The sequence below is a fragment of the Sciurus vulgaris genome (assembly GCF_902686455.1).
Source record: "Sciurus vulgaris genome assembly, chromosome: 6".
Taxonomy (NCBI): domain Eukaryota; kingdom Metazoa; phylum Chordata; class Mammalia; order Rodentia; family Sciuridae; genus Sciurus; species Sciurus vulgaris.
The window spans coordinates 163,807,936-163,827,787 of NC_136466.1; the positions used below are offsets into that span (position 1 = coordinate 163,807,936).

Consider the following 19,852-nt stretch of genomic DNA (forward strand, 5'->3'; position numbering starts at 1 on the left):
CTTCTTCATTAAGGGTTGACACACAGGTTGGGGATGCGTTGCAGGGCACTTGATGGAATTTCTTAGTATATAATTTTTAAAATTTCAAAGGTCACAGATGCACCAAACAAGTGTATTTTCTTATTAAACCATGATCCAAGTGTCGTATAAATGTTCTGCTTGGGCTGATGGACAAAATGAAGAGTGAATGCTTATTAATCAGCTGAGCAACACCATTGAAAAACTCATATTTCAAGATGCTGTGTTGCAGATGGATTTCCCTGGGAACCACTTTCTCTGTGTTCAGTAGAAGCGGGAGTGAAAATGAGGTTGACATGTTCCCGTTCCTACATCCTTGAAAGAGCCGGCCAGAGTGGTTGAGTCTGGCAGACTTCTGGGGGAGCTCCAGGGGCCCTCTTGCCCGGTCTCTGGGATTCCCTCTGGTCTCCACCCTCAGTCTGGGGCCAGAGCTTCCTGGGGAATCACAGATGGGCTCCAATGTTACCTTGGAGCACAGGGCTCTCAGAATAAATAGAAGCCAAAGTTCATGTAAGCAAAGGATTAAGAGAGGTAAAAATCCCCACGTTCATTTTATAATATTAATAAAATCCTACATCTCAAGAAGAAAGTCAAACTATTTAATATCTGACATAACAATCCACAGTGCCTTATTTTTTGTTTTTTTTAAATTTTTTAATTACACATGCCAGTAGAATGTATTTATGCATTTTAACAAATCATACATAAATGAGTAAATCATACATGAATGAGTATAATTTTTCATTTTTTTATTGTAAAAATCATAGGATCACATCGGTCATGCAGTCATATATGTACATGAGATAATAATGTCTGTTTCATTCTACTATCCTCTCTACTCCAATACCCCTTCCCCTCCTTTCACTCCCCTCTACCTAATATAAAGTAACTCTATTCTTCCCTAGTGCCACCTGCCTTATTGTGAATTAACATCCACCTATCAGAGAAAACATCTGGCCTTTGTTTTTTTCAGGTTTGGCTTATTTTACTTAGCATGATATTCTCCAACTTCATCTATTTACCAGCAAATGCCATAATTTCATTCTTTAAAGCTAAGTAATATTCCATTGTACATACATATACATACATATATATATATACAGAAATACATACATATATATATATATATATATGCCACATTTTCTTTATCCATTCATCTGTTGAAGAACACATAGGTTTGTTCCATAGTTTAGCTATTGTGAATTGAGCTGCTGTAAACATTGATGTGGCTGCATCACTGTAGTATGCTGATTTTAACTCCCTTGAGTATAAACCCAGAAGTGGGATAGCTGGGTCAAATGGTGGCTCCATTCCAAGTTTTCTGAGGAATCTCCACACTGCTTTCCGTAATTGTTGTACCAATTTGCATTCCCAGCAACAATGTATGAGTGTTCCTTTGTCCCCACATCCTAGCCAACGTTTATTGTTGCTTGTACTCTTGGTGATTGCCATTCTGACTGGAGCGAGATGGAATCTGAGAGTAGTTAGATTAGCCTTTCTCTAATTGCTAGAGATGTTGAACCTTTTTTTCATCTATTTGTTGATCGATTGTGTATCTTCTGTGAAGTGTATGTTCCGTTCCTTATCTGGGACCATCTCTCACATTCGTTCTGTTGCCTCTGTTGCCCCAACGTCCCATGTCATTCCTCTGCTCAGAAACCCCATGTGGCTGGCTGGGCATCCTGTCACCTCTGATATTTTTGAGCTAGTTTGTTCTTCAGTACTTTTCCCACCTGCCCTCTTCCTAGCATCCCTGACGTTCCCGGCCTCTGCCTCTGGGAGGCGCTGTGTGCGGGGCAGCAGCCTTCTTCCCGTGGCCTCCCTCCTCCCCAGCCTTCCACTGCGCCTCTCCTCCAAGCTTTCCTGCATCTGCTGCAAGAACCAGGGGCTGCTGGCCAAAGACGTTCTCGGCAGGCACGTCACACTCATAAGCTCTGGGCCTTTACTTTGTATTCTACCCCATAAATTGCCCAAATCTGATTATTAAAAACAGATGTCCTCCCCAGTCTGAGTAAATTTAGGGGCCAAGAAGATATACCTGTGCCTAGCAGCAATACCCACCATTTCTTCCAACCCTACCATATGGGCACCCCACTTAAAGTGTGGACCTATTTCACCCCAAGCATTTTGGGGTTTTAAGGGTATGCTACATTACATAGACTGCCTGTTTTCAGATTTTTAAGTAATCAGTTCAGCTCTTACTTCTCCCAAAAGTAATGACCCACCCCAGTTCCTACAGAGGCCAATTTGGTGATTTTCCTATGGACTTGGGGAACCTATTTCTTCCTTCACTAAGCCATGTGTTCCTCATATCCATGCACTGATGTTACTGAATATTATTAAAATTATGTATTTTTTTTCTCAACCAAAGTTTAGTCCTCTAAATAATGGCTATTACTAAAACCAAAGGAAATATATCTTCATGACATATAAGATACCTCATGATCTAAAATAGAAAGAAAAAAAGATGTATGCATAAGAAGATACTTTCCATCATTCATTCATATAACGAAGGAAATTTTAGATTCTATATGACTCTTATAGGTTTAATAAAAGTCTAACTTGAAGTGACTTGGATGTTTTTAAAAAGATATGTAATTTTAAAGTAAAAAAAATGCATATAGAAGTTTTTTCTACATATCTATGATAACCCTCTTGGTGAAATATATTACTTTACCTTATTTTTTTCCTTTAATTTTTATTTTTTTATTGTAAACAAATGGGATACATGTTGTTTCTCTGTTTGTACATGGCGTAAGGCATACCATTTGTGTAATCATAAATTTACATAGGGTAATGTTGTTTGATTCATTGTTATTTTTTCCCTTCCCCCCACCCCTCCCACCCCTCTTTTCCCTCTATACAGTCCTTCCTTCCTTCATTCTTGCCGCCCTCCCTAACCCTAACTCTATCCCTAACACTAACCCCTCCCACCCCCCATTATGTGTCATCATCCACTTATTAGCAAGATCATTCGTCCTTTGGTTTTTTGAGATTGGCTTATCTCACTTAGCATGATATTCTCCGATTTCATCCATTTGCCTGCAAATGCCATAATTTTATCACTCTTTATGGCTGAATAATATTCCATTGTATATATATATATACCACAGTTTCTTTATCCACTCATCAATTGAAGGGCATCTAGGTTGGTTCCACAATCTGGCTATTGTGAATTGAGCAGCTATGAACATTGATGTGGCTGTAGCTCTGTAGTATGCTGATTTTAAGTCCATTGGGTATAGGCCAAGGAGTGGGATAGCTGGGTCAAATGGTGGTTCCATTCCAAGCTTTCTGAGGAATCTCCACACTGCTTTCCAGAGTGGCTGCACTAATTTGCAGTCCCACCAGCAATGTATGAGTGTACCTTTCTCCCCACATCCTCTCCAACACCTGTTGTTGCTTGTATTCTTGATAATCGCCATTCTAATTGGGGTAAGATGGAATCTTAGGGTGGTTTTGATTTGCATTTCTCTTATTACTAGAGATGTTGAACATTTTTCCATATGTTTGTTGATTGCTTGTAGATCTTCTTCTGTGAAGTGTCTATTCATTTCCTTAACCCATTTGTCCATTGGATTATTTGTATTCTTGGTGTAGAGTTTTTTGAGTTTTTTATAGATTCTGGAGATTAGTGCTCTATCTGAAGTATGATTGGCAAAGATTTTCTCCCACTCTGTAGGCTCTTTCTTTGCATTGCTGATAGTTTCCTTTGCTGAGAGAAAGCTTTTTAGTTTGAATCTATCCCAGTTATTGATTCTTGCTTTTATTTCTTGTGCTATGGGAGTCCTGTTAAGGAAGTCTGGTCCTAAGCCGACATGTTGAAGATCTGGACCTACTTTTTCTTCTATAATCTGCAGGGTCTCTGGTCTGATTCCGAGGTCCTTAATCCATTTTGAGTTTAGTTTCGTGCATGGTGAGAGATATGGGTTTAGTTTCATTCTGTTGCGTATGGATTTCCAATTCTCCCAGCACCATTTGTTGAAGAGGCTATCTTTTCTCCATTGCATATTTTTGGCACCTTTGTCTAGTATGAGAAAATTGTATTTATTTGGGTTTGTGTCCATGTCCTCTATTCTGTACCATTGATCTACCTGTCTATTTTGGTACCAATACCATGCCGTTTTTGTTACTATTGCTTTGTAGTAGAGTTGAAGATCTGGTATTGCCTATACCCCCTGTTTCACTCTTCCTGCTAAGGATTGCTTTAGCTATTCTGGGTTTTTTATTCTTCCAGATGAATTTCATAATTGCTTGCTCTATTTCTGTAAGGTATGTCATTGGGATTTTAATTGGAATTGCATTGAATCTGTATAGCACTTTTGGTAGTATGGCCATTTTGACAAAATTAATTCTGCCTGTCCAAGAACATGGGAGATCTTTCCATCTTCTAAGGCTTTCTTTAATTTCTTTCTTTAGTGTTCTGTAGTTCTCATTGTAGAGGTCTTTCACCTCTTTTGTGAGATTGATTCCCAAGTATTTTATTTTTCGAGGCTATTGTGAAGGGGGTAGTTTTCCTAATTATTCTTTCCAAAGATTCATCACTTATGTATAAAAATGCATTAGATTTATGTGCATTGATCTTATATCCCGCTACTTTACTGAATTCACTTATGAGTTCTAAAAGTTTTCTGGTGGAATTTCCTGGTTCCTCTAAGTATATAATCATATCATCAGCAAATAGGGATAGTTTGAGTTCTTCTTTTGCTATTCATATCACTTTAATTTCTTTGGTCTGTCTAATTGCTCTGGCTAGAGTTTCAAGGACGATATTGAATAGAAGTGAAAGAGGGCATCCCTGCCTTGTTCTCATTTTTAGGGGGAATGCTTTCAGTTTTTCACCATTTAGAATGATATTAGCCATGGACTTAGCATAGATGGCCTTTACAATGTTAAAGAATGTTCCCACTATCCCTATTTTTTTCTAGTGTTTTGAGCCTGAAGGGGTGCTGTATTTTATCAAATGCTTTTTCTGCATCTATTGAAATAATCATGTGATTCTTGACTTTAAGTCTATTGATATGGTGAATTACATTTATTGATTTCCTGATGTTGAACCAACCTTGCATCCCTTGGATGAAACCCACTTGATCATGGTGCACTATCTTTTTAATATGTTTTTGTATGGGATTTGCTAAAATTTTGTTGAGAATTTTTGCGTCACTGTTCATTAAGGTTACTGGTCTGAAATTTTCTTTCCTCGATGTGTCTCTGTCTGGTTTAGGTATCAGGGTGATATTGGCTTCATAGAATGAGTTTGGGAGGGTTCCCTCCTCTTCTATTTTATGGAATACTTTGAGAAGTATTGGAATGAGCTCTTCTTTAAAGGTTTTGTAGAACTCGGCTGAGAACCCATCTGGTCCTGGACTTTTCTTTATTGGTAGGCTTTTGATGACTTCTTCTATTTCATTACTTGAAATTGGTCTATTTAAATTGTGTATGTCCTCCTCGTTCAGTTTAGGCAATTCATATGTCTCTAGAAACCTGTTGATGTCTTTGAAATTTTCTGTTTTGTTGGAGTATAGATTTTCAAAATAGCTTCTAATTATGATTTGTATTTCAATCCTGTCTGTTGTGATATTTCCTTGTTCATTCCGAATTTTAGTGATTTGGGTTTTCTCTCGTCTTCTGTTTGTTAGTGTGGCTAAAGGTTTATCAATTTTGTTTACTTTTTCGAAGAACCAACTATTTATTTCGTCAATTTTTTGTATTGTTTCTTTTGTTTCAATTTCATTGATTTCAGCTCTGAGTTTAACTATTTCCTGTCCTCTACTACTTTTGGTGCTGGTCTGTTCTTCTTTTTCTAGGGCTTTGAGCCGTAGTGTTAGGTCGTTTATTTGTTGAGTTTTACTTCTTTTATTAAATGCGCTCCATAAAATAAATTTTCCTCTAAGTACTGCTTTCATAGTGTCCCAGAGATTTTGATATGATGTTTTTTTGTTCTCATTTACCTCTAAGAATTTTTTAATTTCCTTCCTAATATCTTCTGTTATCCATTCATCATATAATAACATATTGTTTAATCTCCAGGTGTTGGAGTAGTTTCTGTTTTTTACTCTTTCATTTATTTCTAACTTCAATCCATTATGATCTGATAGAATACAAGGTAGTGTCTCTATCTTCTTGTATTTGCTAACATTAGCTTTGTGGCATAATATATGGTCTATTTTAGAAAAGGTCCATGTGCTGCAGAGAAGAAAGTGTATTCGCTCTTGGTTGGATGGTATACTCTATAAATGTCTCTTAAGTCTAAATTATTGATTGTGCTATTGAGATCTATGGTTTCTTTGTTCAATTTTTGTTTAGATCTGTCCAGTGGTGAGAGAGGCGTGTTAAAATCACCTAGTATTATTGTGTTATGGTGTATTTGGTTTCTGAAATTGAGAAGGATTTGTTTGACATACATGGATGAGCCACTGTTTGGGGCATAGATGTTTATGATTGTTATGTCTTGCTGATTTATGGTTCCCTTAAGCAGTGTGAAATGTCTTTCTTTATCCCTTCTGACTAGTTTTGGCTTGAAGTCCACATTATCTGAAATGAGGATGGATACTCCAGCTTTTTTGCTGAGTCCATGTGCATGGTATGTTTTTCCCCATCCTTTCACCTTTAGTCTATGGGTATCTTTTTCTATGAGATGAGTCTCTTGCAGGCAACATATTGTTGGATCTTTCTTTTTAATCCAATCTGACAGTCTATGTCTTTTGATTGATAAATTCAGGCCATTAACACTCCGGGTTATTATTGAGATATCATAACCCTCTTGGTGAAATATATTATTTTACCTTAGTACTCATGTTTTATAACTATGGGCTAAGACACATACCAATTTCTCCATTATTTCTATGTCTATACTTAGCATAATTTTATACTTTTAAAAGATGGTATTTTTCCATTTTACATGAACAAAAGAATAGCAGTCTTTTAACTGTGTGCTTTTGTAATGCCAATAAAATATAAATTTAGATGAAGAGCTGTGTCTTTCGTAGTGCTTTGCCATCTGTCCGTAAACAAAACTACTGTTGGGATGATCCTTGATGCACATGTTCGTTAAAAATGAAGGGCCGACACCAGTTGTTCATGATTCCTTTCTTCCGTCAGACCCCATAGGTATGGCCCTATCTGTGGGACAGATATGCAGTTTGACCGTATTTTGCTGCTTGTGTCCCCATCAGTCCATTGGAAAGCTGCTGTGCTTCTCTCACCTGGATACTCTCAGTGGCCCTACCTGGGGCCCACTCTGTCCTCCACAAGGCAGTCGTCTTTGAACCAGTGAGTTAGGGTGACCCCGATTCCTGTCTTCCTTAGAGCAACCCGCCAGTGACAGAGAGCCTCCATCCAGCTCTGCAGACTGCTCCTTTGTGCCTCTCTGCAGCCTCCCTGTCTCCCGCTCCTGGCTCCTCCCAGTGACCAGCTGCCTGACAGCCTCTATCAGCCTCCCATCTCCTTGGGTTTCTGCTGAAGCAGCCCCACCACCCCTTCCCCTGCTCTCAGCCTCTTCTCCTGCTCTTTCTTTGTGTTGTCATCATCCAGACAACACAGGTGTTGAGCGGCCTGAAACTCTGTATTATGATTTGGCCAATCTTCTTTAAGGAAAAAAAAAATGTAAAATGGCGAGTAGAAAATTGCCAGTGCTCTTAAGATAAAGCTTTCTCTGGATTTCATTATTAAAATGGCCATGTTTGCTTCTTTGCTGGTTTCTTTACTGAATTTCGGACTCTGTGGGTACAGCGGCTCCTTAAAGGAGGGCTAAGTCTCTCACCTGTCTGCAAAGGTGCTCAAGAAGGATTTGTTAAACAAACCTCTGCCCAGTTCTTGCTAAAATGAAGGCTCTGGGGACTGTTTGGGCTTCTTATACTCACATTCTGAGATTACTTAAGACTTTTCAAGTAATTAGGTTATATATCCACCTTATACAGAGTTTGTGCTGTCAAAATTTATGTGAGCTCATTCTGAATTCTCTTTTGGGTGTTGAGGAACATGTGGATTTAGCTTTGCCACCCCTAAATATGTTAGATCATATATTTTCCAAATGAAGAGATAAACATCTTAGCGTCATAACTGCTAATCTAAAAAAATAGAAGACTGATGAATTTTTTAAAGTAAGACTAGAATAGGAAGAGTATTTGTTTTGGTCAGAAGTGGGCTTCTGCACTCTGTGTTGTAATTCAGATGCACCCCAACTTCAGCACATCAGCCCTGGAATCTTGTTCACACTTTCCAATCTGGAAAACTAGCACACCAAAGCTGGAACAAAAGAATTTATCTGTACACAGTTATTTTTGGAAATAACTTGTTTCCATTCTTGTTTGTGTTTTGGATTCTTTGTTCATCCTGGAAATCATATTGCTATTCCCTTAAATTAACTTTGCCTTTGTTTTGTATGTTTTCTTCTTAAACTCGTGCAATGCATATAATGCATAGTCAACTTCTCGATGAACTTTTCATGTAACTCAAACCTTCAATATTAGCTTGCAGTTCTGCTTTTTATCGCACTTTCAATCCTAAATGCATAGGTTCTTTTTCCTGGTCGTCTGTTCTCTTTCACTGTTCCATCTAGACTCTGCATCAACACCTTGATGGTTTAAGTTTTATGCTTTCCATGATATTTATATGTAAGATAAAATAACCCTCCATGTGTTCTTCTGTATTGAAAAATGCTTAGTTTTTATTGAGGGCTCAAGATCATAGTAAAAGTTGGAATCACTTTGTCATGGTGCAAAAATATATCCCTTTGGATTGAAATTGTGTTGAAACTATAGGTAAATTTTGCAGCCTTTTCAGTATCTACTCTTTTCATTCATGAACACAGTATTTTATTTTATTTAATGTGTGTGTTTATATTGCTCAGTAAAGCCATCTAATTTCATTCCTATAGATTCTGCACCTCTTTGGTGAAAAGTTTATTCAATGACAAACTCAGGAGTCATCAGGAAAATGTCAATTAATACTAAAAGGAGATCATTTTGCATCCAAGAGATTGGGTAGATTAAAAGAAGAACTTAATATAAAATATGTACAGGTTGACTCTTCTTCACTGCTGGTGAAATGCAAATTAATGCAACCTTTCTGGCCACATCATTATAGTCCACCAAACCTGAGCACTTATCCTAGAGAAACTTTTCCACTGTGCATGAAAGCATACACAGCTCTGTGGCTGGGATAAGGAAAATTGGAAACAAGTAGTATCTATTATGAGACTAGATTTAAAATAATTGCAGCGTGCTCCTACCGAAGAATCCTTCCCAGCAGTAAATGTGAATGAACAAATCTCTTTGACGCGGGGTAAATGTCATTTATATATTGGCTTGGATAAATATCACCCACATCATGATGGATGTTGAAACTGAGTAAAGAGAATTGAGTGCAGCAGGAGACTATTGACACTGAGTTTTAAGAAATAAAGCCATTTTGTAGACACTTGGTCAGAGCAGCCCCAGAGTAAGGCAACAAGGGCTTTAGGGCACAGCCGGGATTTGGGTCTAGCTCAGCTGTCGCTGGGTGTGATGTTAGCAATCATGCCATCTTTCCATGTGCCTGGTTTCCTGCCCTCTAGAGCCCGGTTATGAACTTCTTGTCTATCATTCACAGCCGATATTCCCCCGTTTGACCCTCGCTGTGTGCATTCATTCATACTGAGAGTCTCTTCTTCGTGGCTCTGGTTTCATATCCTAATAGGTAAATACCCATTCGTACCTTCTTCTAGCGCTTTTCTGTATTTTGTTTCATATTTGAATTTCTAGCCTATCTGGAACTTCCTTTGTGTCGCTGAAGAAATCAAATGCTATCTCCATCACGTGCCGCGCCTGCTTTCCCTAATCCGGGCATTAAATCCTGAATGTGTTTCTCAAGTCCAAAGCCTCATAAGCCTGTGGATCGTTTCGGGATTGCTGTTTTTCTTCTCTTCATTGCTGCCCGTTGGTTCTTGGTCCTTTGTCATGTTAGTCTACTCCTTGATGCTTTAGAATGTGTTTATCCCTCCAACGTTCTTTATTTTTTTCCTGTGATTTTTCCCCTGTGTTCATTCTTCTAGGTGAGCTTAGTATCATTATGTGCAAAACAACTCTAAGTCATTCTAGGTTTTGGATTAGAATGGCTTCAATTTTAACTGAGTATGGGGCCCAGGGGATATCTTTGCAATAGCAGGGATGTGCTATTCCATTCACATTTATTCACATCTGCTTTTCTGTACTTCAGTAAATGTATATGAGTTTCTCCAGATAGAAAGTCCTTGATTTTTTTTTAATTTATTTTTATTGTAAACAAATGGGATACATGTTGTTTCAGTTTGCACATGGGGTAACAATATACCATTGAGGAATGGAGCCGGCCTTCTATGGACTATGACCTCTGAAACCGTGAGACCCTCAAACAGACCTTTCTTCCTCTATAATTGTGCTGGTCCAATCATTTAGTCACAGCAGCGAAAAAGCTGACTAAAACAACTGATTCACCAACACTAGTGAAAACCAGGGCATTTTAATATCAGGTAATATCTAAATGTGGAAACGGAAAGTAGACATTTGAGTTCAGTTTGGAACACAGTAATAGACTCACTGGAGGCATTCTTCATCATTGCCACTGCTTCATGATTTCGTATTGCCACAAGGACAGGTAAAAATGTCAGTAGCAGGAACCACCGGGCTTACCTGGCCCACGTTTCATGCGTGGTGTCCTCAGGAAGGCTACCCGTGGAACCACTTGAAATTCTTACTTGCCGGGTGGGAGACTGATGCTTGCTCAGTGCACTTAAAGAGTGAGTCGAAGCTGGCGTTTGGGTTCAGCAGTTGTGCGAGTGTTTGTGCAGGTGTTGCCTCCAGCCCCAGGAGGACTGCTCTGTGCGGGACTTGGCCCCCAGGCCTGCCTCTGTGGTGGGCTGCAGGGGCTTCAGCAGAGCCCGCTGCCTGCTGTTCTTTGGCTCACACATGATGAAATCTCATTCTCAGACAAGTGACCGTCTGGGGACCTTCCCTGCCTGATCATGGTCAGCACAGGGGAATGGAAGGTCCAGGACTGGGGTGTGTGTGACTTGGCCATGGTGCTGCAGCTGCCCAGTTCCTTTTAGGTGACCAATAGACTGTGCAGAAAATGATGATTCCTGGTCAGTCCAAAATGAAGGTTTTTCCCTATTTCCTTTATCTCGTGACAGAGAAGAGAACTTGAAGGTTCAGACTGCAACAAAATAGGTCATTACAGAGACGTTCATGAGACACGGTTTTCATTAACCAGAGTCGTGGACAGAAACTTGGCAAACACTTCTGCAGTAGCAGCTACTGCCCTTAAGTAGCACAAAGAATTAAAGGATTAAGAGCATCGGATTCTCACCTCTGAGATGAGCTTTGGTTGTTCGTTGATGCACTTATTTAGCTGTGATGGTCTTATCTGACCCCAGTGCCAGCTGAGGGTCATGTGGTCAGTCCTCCAGTGGGGTGGATTTGAAGTCCAGAGTGGGATTTGAACATCTGCTCTAGGTGACAAAGGTTCTGGGAATTGTGGGGCTTTTTGATTGGGTAATTAATCAATAAATTAATAGTAATAACATCTTTGCAGACTTATTTTTCTTTCCATATGCAACTCAACGTGTTGGTTCCTTTGCCTTCCTAATGATTCTCGGAGGTAGGCAGGATGGAAAGGTAGGCTTTTTTTCCCTTTGTTTTAGTATTTATTGGTAGAAATAGGTCTTCAATGCATACTTTGTGTTTATATAAATTCTACATTCTCTTTGCTTCTTCTTACTTTCTGTGGAGTTTTTTGACTCCAAAGAAACTTAACATATTATCTGTGCATTTGATTTTTTTTTACATGACAGTAGAGTATGTTTTGACATTTTATACATACATAGAATAAGTATAACTTGTTCCAGTTAAAATCCCATCATTGCAGTTGTACAAGATGTGGAGTTACATTGGTGGTGTATTTATATATAAGGATAGGAAAGATAGGTCTGACTCATTCTACCCTCTTTCCTATTCCCATGCCTTCTTCCTACCCCTTTGTCTAGTCCAATAAACTTATCTTCCCTCCCTTGTTGAGGATTAGCATCCACATATCAGAGAGAACACTGTGCCTTTGATTTTTATGGATCGTCTTATTTCACTTAGCATGATATTCTTCACTTACCAGCAAATGCCATCATTTAATTCTTCTTTTAGGTTGAGTAACATTCTATTGTTATCTATACCACATTTTCTTGATCCATTCATCTGTTGAAGGGCACCTAGGTTGGTTCCATAGTTTAGCTATTGTGAATGAGCTGCTATAAATGTTGATGTGGTTGGGTCACTGGAGGATGCTGGTTTTAAGTCCTTTGGGTATAAATCAAGGAGTGGAATGGCTGGGTCAAATGGTGGTTCCTTTACCAATTTTCTAAGGAATATCCATACTGCTTTCTATACTGATTATACCAATTTTCAATCCCACCAGCAATGTATAAATGAACCTTTTCCCTCACATCCTCATCAATAATTATTGTTGCTTGTATTCTTGATAATTGCCATTCTGATCAGGGTGAGATGGAATCTCAGTGGAATTTTGATTTTCATTTCTCTAATTGCTAGAGATGTTCAACACTTTTTATGTATTTTTGACCATTTGTATTTCTTCTTCTGTGAAGTGCCTGTTCAGTTCCTTTTCTCATTTATTGATTGGGTTATTTATTCTTTTGGTGTTAAGTTTTTTTGTGTTCTTTATATATCCTGGAGATTAATGTTCTATCTGAGGGGTGTGTGATAAAGATTTTCTCCCATTCTGTAGGTTCTCTCTTCAAGTTCTTGATTGTTTCCTGTGCTATGAAGAAGGTTTTTAGTTTGACACCATCTCATTTATTGATTCTTGATTTTGTTTCTTGCACTTTAGAAGTCTTATTGAAGATGTCAGTTCCTAAGCCTACATGATGGAGAGTTGGGCCTACTTTTTCTTCTAGTAGGCACAGGGGCTCTGGTCTAATGCCTAGGTCCTTGAGCCACTTTGAGTTGAGTTTTGAGCAGGATGAGAGATAGGAGTTCTACTACATATGGATTTCCAGTTTTCCCAGCACCACTTGTTGAAGAAGCTATCTTTCCTCCAATGTGTGTTTATGGTGCCTTGTCTAGTGTGAGATAACTGTATTATGTGGGCTTGTCTCCATGTCTTCTATTCTGTTCCATTGGTCTTCATGTTTGTTCTGGTGCCGATACCATGCTGTTTGTCACGACAGCTCTGTAGTGCAGTTTGAGGTCTGGTGTCGCGATGCCTCCTGCTTCACTTTTCTTTCTCAGGATTTCTTTGGCTATTCTGGGTCTTATTTTTCCAAATGAATTTCATGACTACTTTTTCTATTTCCATGAAGAACATCATTGGAATCTTAATAGAAATCGCATTAAATCAGAATACACATTGGCACTATAGCCATTTTGACAATTAATTCTGCATATCCAAGAACATGGGAGAGCTTTCCATTTTCTCAGGTCTTCAATTTCTTTCTTTAGGGAAAGACTTTTGAAACCAAATAGCAGCTGGGTTTGTTATACACCTAACATGTATAAGACACTGGGTTCGATCCTCAGCAGCACATAAAAAATAAATAAATAAAGGTATTGTGTCCATGTACGACTAAAAAAAGTATTTTTAAAAGTTTTAAGAAGAGAAACCAAACAGCTCTCAGCTAGACACAGGTGGTAATGAATCTGAGTCCCCATGTATCTCACACCAGGGTACACGTGCAGCACCTGGGAAGAGCTACATGACAGTAAACGCGTCCAAGTCAGCTCATTTGTTACTGGTTGCATTGAGTGCCAGTGGCTTCCTTTTCATCTGTTTATTAGAAGCTATACTGTTAACAAAGTAAACTCTTTTTGCCTCATATTACTGTCTGTATTTCCTTGAAATTATGTTTTTAAATGTTTTTGTCAATTACCATAACATGAAAATATTATACTTCTTTTTAAAACATAAATTAAGTTGGAACATTGCCCTTACCTTGGAAATATATCTAGCAAAGTATCTCCTTGGTGTAGTATTAATGTAGATGCTTTGAAATAATTTCTTAAATGAGCTATCCATATGGTTTATTCTAGAACCAATATACTCCCTATTTAACCTCACTGGTCATAGACCAGATAGGATTCAGGATGCATCCTGAAATATGTAAATAATATACAGTGTACACATTAAACCAATTCATGAATTTATAACTGAACTGTGTTCCTTTTCTGATTATCATATTTTATATCATCACATTATTAAATTAATTTCACATATTGACCAGGTAGTAAGTCAATTAAGAGTATCCTTTAACAAGTTGATACAGGGTATAGTTCCAGACAGATATTATTTATTGAGCCTTTGTTAAACAATTTATATGGAATCTCGTTTAATCCTGAGAACAACCTAGTGCGATAGGTTCAGATGGTCTTGGAGTTTGCAAGTTAAGTAACTTGCTGGAGGGCCTATGGGGTTTAAGAGAAAACAGGATTGTATAACTCCTGTTCAGAAGTCAGCACCTCCTTGCTGCGCTATGCCCCCTCTTTACTACCCAATTTAAAAGGAAACCTAACTCATCACGATTCTCCCATTGAATGGAGACAGCAGGTCATTTAATACAACTGGAAGAAGAGAAAACAGAGAGAGGGAGCGAGATTCTCCATCAAAATTCTCAAAAATAATTTCTACCTTTGAACTAAAAGCATTTTCATGAAGTGAAAATTATTCAGAGGTAACAACATGAACACATCAATTGGGGTCTTCTGTAAACATCAATTGTTTCACTGGCTTTACAGTATGGTTAAGGGATTGAACTCAGTGAGCTGAATATACATTTTACAAACTAATAACTTTGTGATTTCTACATTAAAGTATAAAAGTGAGATTTGGTTAGCTTCTGCTTTTTGATTAAAAAACAAGTGACTTTTAGCAGAGAAAATTATTTGAATTTTAGTATTAATAAAAAATATGTTATAACTCTTATCTTTCATTATTTTTAGACCAACACCATTGAAATGTACCAGTAAACAGGATGTTTAGTGAAATCATTGAGCAAAAGTGCTCCTTTTTATTCAGCTTGTTCTATAAACCAGTTCTCAAAGATGGTGACGTGAGTTTTCATAAATATCCAAAGCAAGAAATAGCGCCATGCTGGTATCTGTGGGGTGTGTGTGCATGTGAATATAGTGTGCAGTGTCATAAATATGTGACAATATTGCAGTTATCTTGCACACTATCATTTAAATTTACTTTGAGTTTCAGATCCAGCCTAGTTTCCTTAACACTAACCCAGAAACCCAAAGATACACCCATTTTGCTTAAAATGAGATAGATCCCTGAGGGTTGTAGAAGTGACACAAGGTCCTCACCTGCTCTGAGGTCCTTATTTCACCAACCAGTGGATTGACAAAGGGCCACTAGACCTTCTGCTCTTGTACCCACCCTCAGCTCCACATTTCCCCCTGCTTACAGTGCAGAGCAGGTAAGCAATCTCTTTTGTCACACTGAAAAGCCTAAAAGGCCATGCCCTCAGGGGCTCACCATCCTCAAAGAAACTTTTCATGGTATTTTTCTAAATAAAGAAAAGTACTTCCCCAGATAAACTCTGTCACAAACTGTTGAAGCAATTTTTTAACCCACTATCTACAAAATCCCCACTGTACGTATCATATGAAGGCTGTCATGACCATCCAACACAAATGCAACTGAATATGCTACAAATTGTTCATTGATGTTGATATCAACTTAATGGTAATAGCTAGTGTACTGGTAAGTATATTGTATTCTCAAAAATAGAGATTACATCAATAACAAATTCACTAAGAGAAGAGAGTCTATTTTTAAGAGGTGATACTGTAATGTTTGCATTTTTTGTGTTCAACTTAATTACTCATTCATTTGATTTCTGGTTAAAGACTTAGATATATTCTGCCTTTTAAGGAAAAGGCAGGGAAGAAACCCAGAGCATCCTATTCTTGAATGATTTTCAGGTATTCTCAGCTCTGGAAGTTGAATCATAAAACTCCTGTAAGCAGTGGATTGATGGAAGCCATGGGAAGCTGTTTCCATCCTCCCCTGGTGCAAACTGAGCAGCGTCACAGACCCTGAACACACACATTCTTGCTTTCATTTCTAAAACACTGTCTACACCAGGTTTTTAAATGCCCTCCTATAAACAGCCTGACAGAAGAGGTGGCAGGGCAGTTTCTTCTTCTCGGGTGGTCAGGTCACTTTTTCACCCCTGGAGATGGAACCCATCAGGTTCCACTTTCTCACTCCTTGTGGACTAGTCTCACCATCTAGACCCCTGAAATTATCACCTAAGCAGAAAAATAAATGTAAACTATTGACATAGCTACAACTGACAAAATCTGGCCACTTATCAAATAATTACTTAATAAAAAAAATCTAAGTCCATCTATACAGGTCTATGAAAAGCCCTTTCCAGCCATTCTTCAGCTTATAAGGTTCAGGAAAGTAGCAGATATGGGATTTGTGCAATTCAGATCTAAACAAAGTGTTCATTTCCTATAAGAATTTCAACATTGATTGTTTTAATCCAATTATATATATATATATATATATATGTATTAGTATAAATAAATTCGAATCATGGCAGGCAATCTTAGAAGGAACACAACAATATACCACTACACACTTATCAAAATGGCCAGAATCTAAACACTGACATCACAGAATGCTGGTAAGGATGTGGAGCAACAGGAACTCTCACTGAGGTGGGAATGCAAGATGGCACAGGCACTTTGGAAGACAGTTTGGTGTTCTTCCAGAACTAAATATACTCTCAGCATATAATGCAGCAATTATGCTCTGACATTTACCCATAGGAGTAAAAGCTTAGAACCCTCACCCAGGTCTATAGCAGCTTTGTACATAATTGCCCTAACTCAGAAGCAACCAAGATGGTCTTTAGGAAATGAATAGATGAGTTCATGGATATCCATAAAATGGAATACTATTCAGTGCTAGAGAGAAATAAGCTCCCAAGCCATGAAAAGACATGAAGGAACCTTAAATGCATACTACTAAGAAAAAGAAACCAGTCCAAAAGGCTGTATGCTGTGTAATTCCAACTGCTTAACATCCTAGGAAAGATGGAGCCTATGGAGATGGTTAGAAAGATCAGTGGTTGCCAGGGTTTGGGTGAGAAGGAGGAGAACAGACAGAACACAGAGGACTTGGGGGCAGTGAAACCATTCTGTTCTCTACTGCAGTGGTGGGTATGTGTCATTTTACATCCATTGAGACCTTTGGAAAGTACAACACCAAGAACGGTGTTGGCAAAACACCAGTCCTATTGTAACTTTGGACTATGAACCAGGTAGAGGTTGAGAGATAGCAGTGGGTCAATTAAATGAATCCCCTGTAACAAAAGGACCACTCGGGTGCAGAACATCGATGGGGGAGATCAGACCTGTGTCTGTGCAGGGAGCACAGAATGCTGAGCTTTCAGCTCAATTCTGCTGGGAACCCAAAACTGCTCTAAAACATCAGACGCCCATTGGAAAACAGTTTTAAAATGTAAAAGAAAAAGGAGGAGGAGGAGAAAACACTAATACATGACAACTACACCATTCTTTCTTTCGTTTGCTACTTATTCACTTATGACTCTGTGAGAGACTTTCAAATAGTGCATCTTATTCTGTCGTTAAAGGTAAATGTTACATGTAGCCAACGTTTGATTGACTTTATTTTAATTATATTAAACCTAGATTCTGCAGGAAGAGGGTTCAGGAAGTGAGGTGGGAGGGTAAACTGACCAGCAGTGACCATGTGCATGAAGCCTGGGCTCAGCCTGCTGGACACGGAGCCCTCATGGGGGAGGTAAGTCCGGAAAAGACTCCTGGACGTGGAGTCAGAGGAAGGAAGGTCCCACTTCAAAAGAAGAGTATCCCCTGGCAGCTTTTCAAAAAGTCAGACTTTATTAATATTTAAAATAGATTTGTCTGGAGGCTTCAGAGGGTTTCTGGTTAGATACCAGGAGAAACCGGAAGGGTTGGGTGTGAGAAGTTGGAGGAAGACAAGGTCTAGGAGAAAGCAGAGCAGAGGGGCAGTGAAGAGGACAGTGGGGTCCTCCCCAGCAGGCCAGGAGAGGAGTCCGGGTCAGGGCCTCCCTTCTGCTCCCGCGGGAGGAGAGGGAGGGGCACGAGGACCTGATGCCCACTCCACATATGGGAATATTTAAATGTTAATTCTGACTAACTAACTTCTAGAAAACTGAAGTGGGAGTCTCAAATTCTAAGACAAAATTCTAACTCATGAAAATAGAAGTTTTTATGTAGATGACCTGGTGACCCCAAACAGGAGCAAACACATATTGTCCTATGTGTGTTTCTCTAAATAGATTAAAATAGAACGGAGGATCTCATTTTAAATTTGAGTATGTGGAATTAACTAGGGTCATACTGAAAATATTGTGATCTCATTATATTATTAAGAATCTTTTATTCATTCTGAATTCATTTACCCTCTTAATGAGTTGGGATAATATTTTAGTAGTTAATTTATTGAGTCACATGAATGGGAAATGCCATAAATTAAGAATATTAATAGTGATATTCAGTATAACTAAAATTTGTAGGTATGGATAAAGTTGTTTTATTTTTTTATTTATTATACCATCTTTTTTTAATATAGAACTGACAGGTTGACTGTAAAAATAGATTTATTATCTTTTTAATGGCTTTATCATTATTCAAATATTAAACCAAGAGAATTTTAAAGTAAAGCACACACATTCAATATGCACACATAGAAAAAATTGATATTCACAGTTTAACCTTGCCATACAGGTACAATTTCCCTTCTGAGGTGCTATAATGAAGTAGAGGTGGATATGATCCAGGTGTGTTCTCAGGACACACATCCAGTTTGCATCACACAAGTAGAAACACAAAATTCATCTTTCTTGGGTGGGCACTAAATAAGTCACACTGGGCGTAACTCTCAGTTGGGGACAGTTGTTTCCGGCTCCTTTTTCTCAGCTGGACAGTAATCTCTGAAGCCCTCATCTTCAGGTGCCAAACAGATGGCATGGAATGATACCCTGCTCAGCATTGGTCCTGAGTCCTTCCTCCTCCATCCCTGGTGCTTCTCCCATGGCGGGTGGAATACATTAAGCAACGTGCTTGTGTTTTCCAAACTAACGACTTTATGGCCCACAAGTTCTGTGACGGCGTCTTCTTTCCTGCTTTCACTTGTTGCTGAATGAAAATCATTCCTATGGGAACGCAGAGGCTCCTGGCTGGTCCGCCTGTGTGAGGCATGCCCTCGTTTTGTTTGTAAGCAGGTAGCAATTGCTGCTGGGGGCCTCCTGGATGCATTCTTGACTTCACAAAAGAGTATTTTTCACCCCTTTGAAGAAGGTAATTGCTTAATTTTGGAAAAGCACTATTTAAGTAAAAATGAGAAAACTGAAGTAGTAAGTAACATAGTACCTGACTAGCCTCATTCATCTGCTCAGCAGATACTAAGTAGCATCTGCTATGTTGTTGGCCTTGCACTTGCGGTAGGGAGAAGACTACATGAGTGATCCAAAAAGGAGACCCGCCCTCCCAGAAGACAGATGATAAGGGTGAATGTAACAAATGAGTTGAGCCTGTCAAGGGCTCTGAACCCTCTCCCAGATGAAAGTTAAACAAGAATGCTGTGGCAGGGAGGGGCTGTGGTTCCAACTGCAGTGTGGTTAGAGGCACTTCATAAAGAGATGGCACCTGCCTACTGGAGTTGGGGGAGGATTTGGCCAAGCATCCTGGCACGTCTGTGAGATGAATGGGTTTTCTGTAATAAGAAAATTAAGTACAGAAGGTACCAATCCTTCTATTCCTGGGAAACACTGAAGTTTAAAGAAAAG

General features: G+C 38.8%; 1 protein-coding gene across 6 annotated transcripts in view; it reads left to right on the plus strand.

The window, feature by feature from the left end:
* The window catches only part of CTNND2 (catenin delta 2), a 904,448-nt gene that overhangs the window by 669,607 nt on the left and 214,989 nt on the right, over positions 1-19,852 (plus strand). The gene's annotated exons all lie outside the window — the stretch shown is intronic.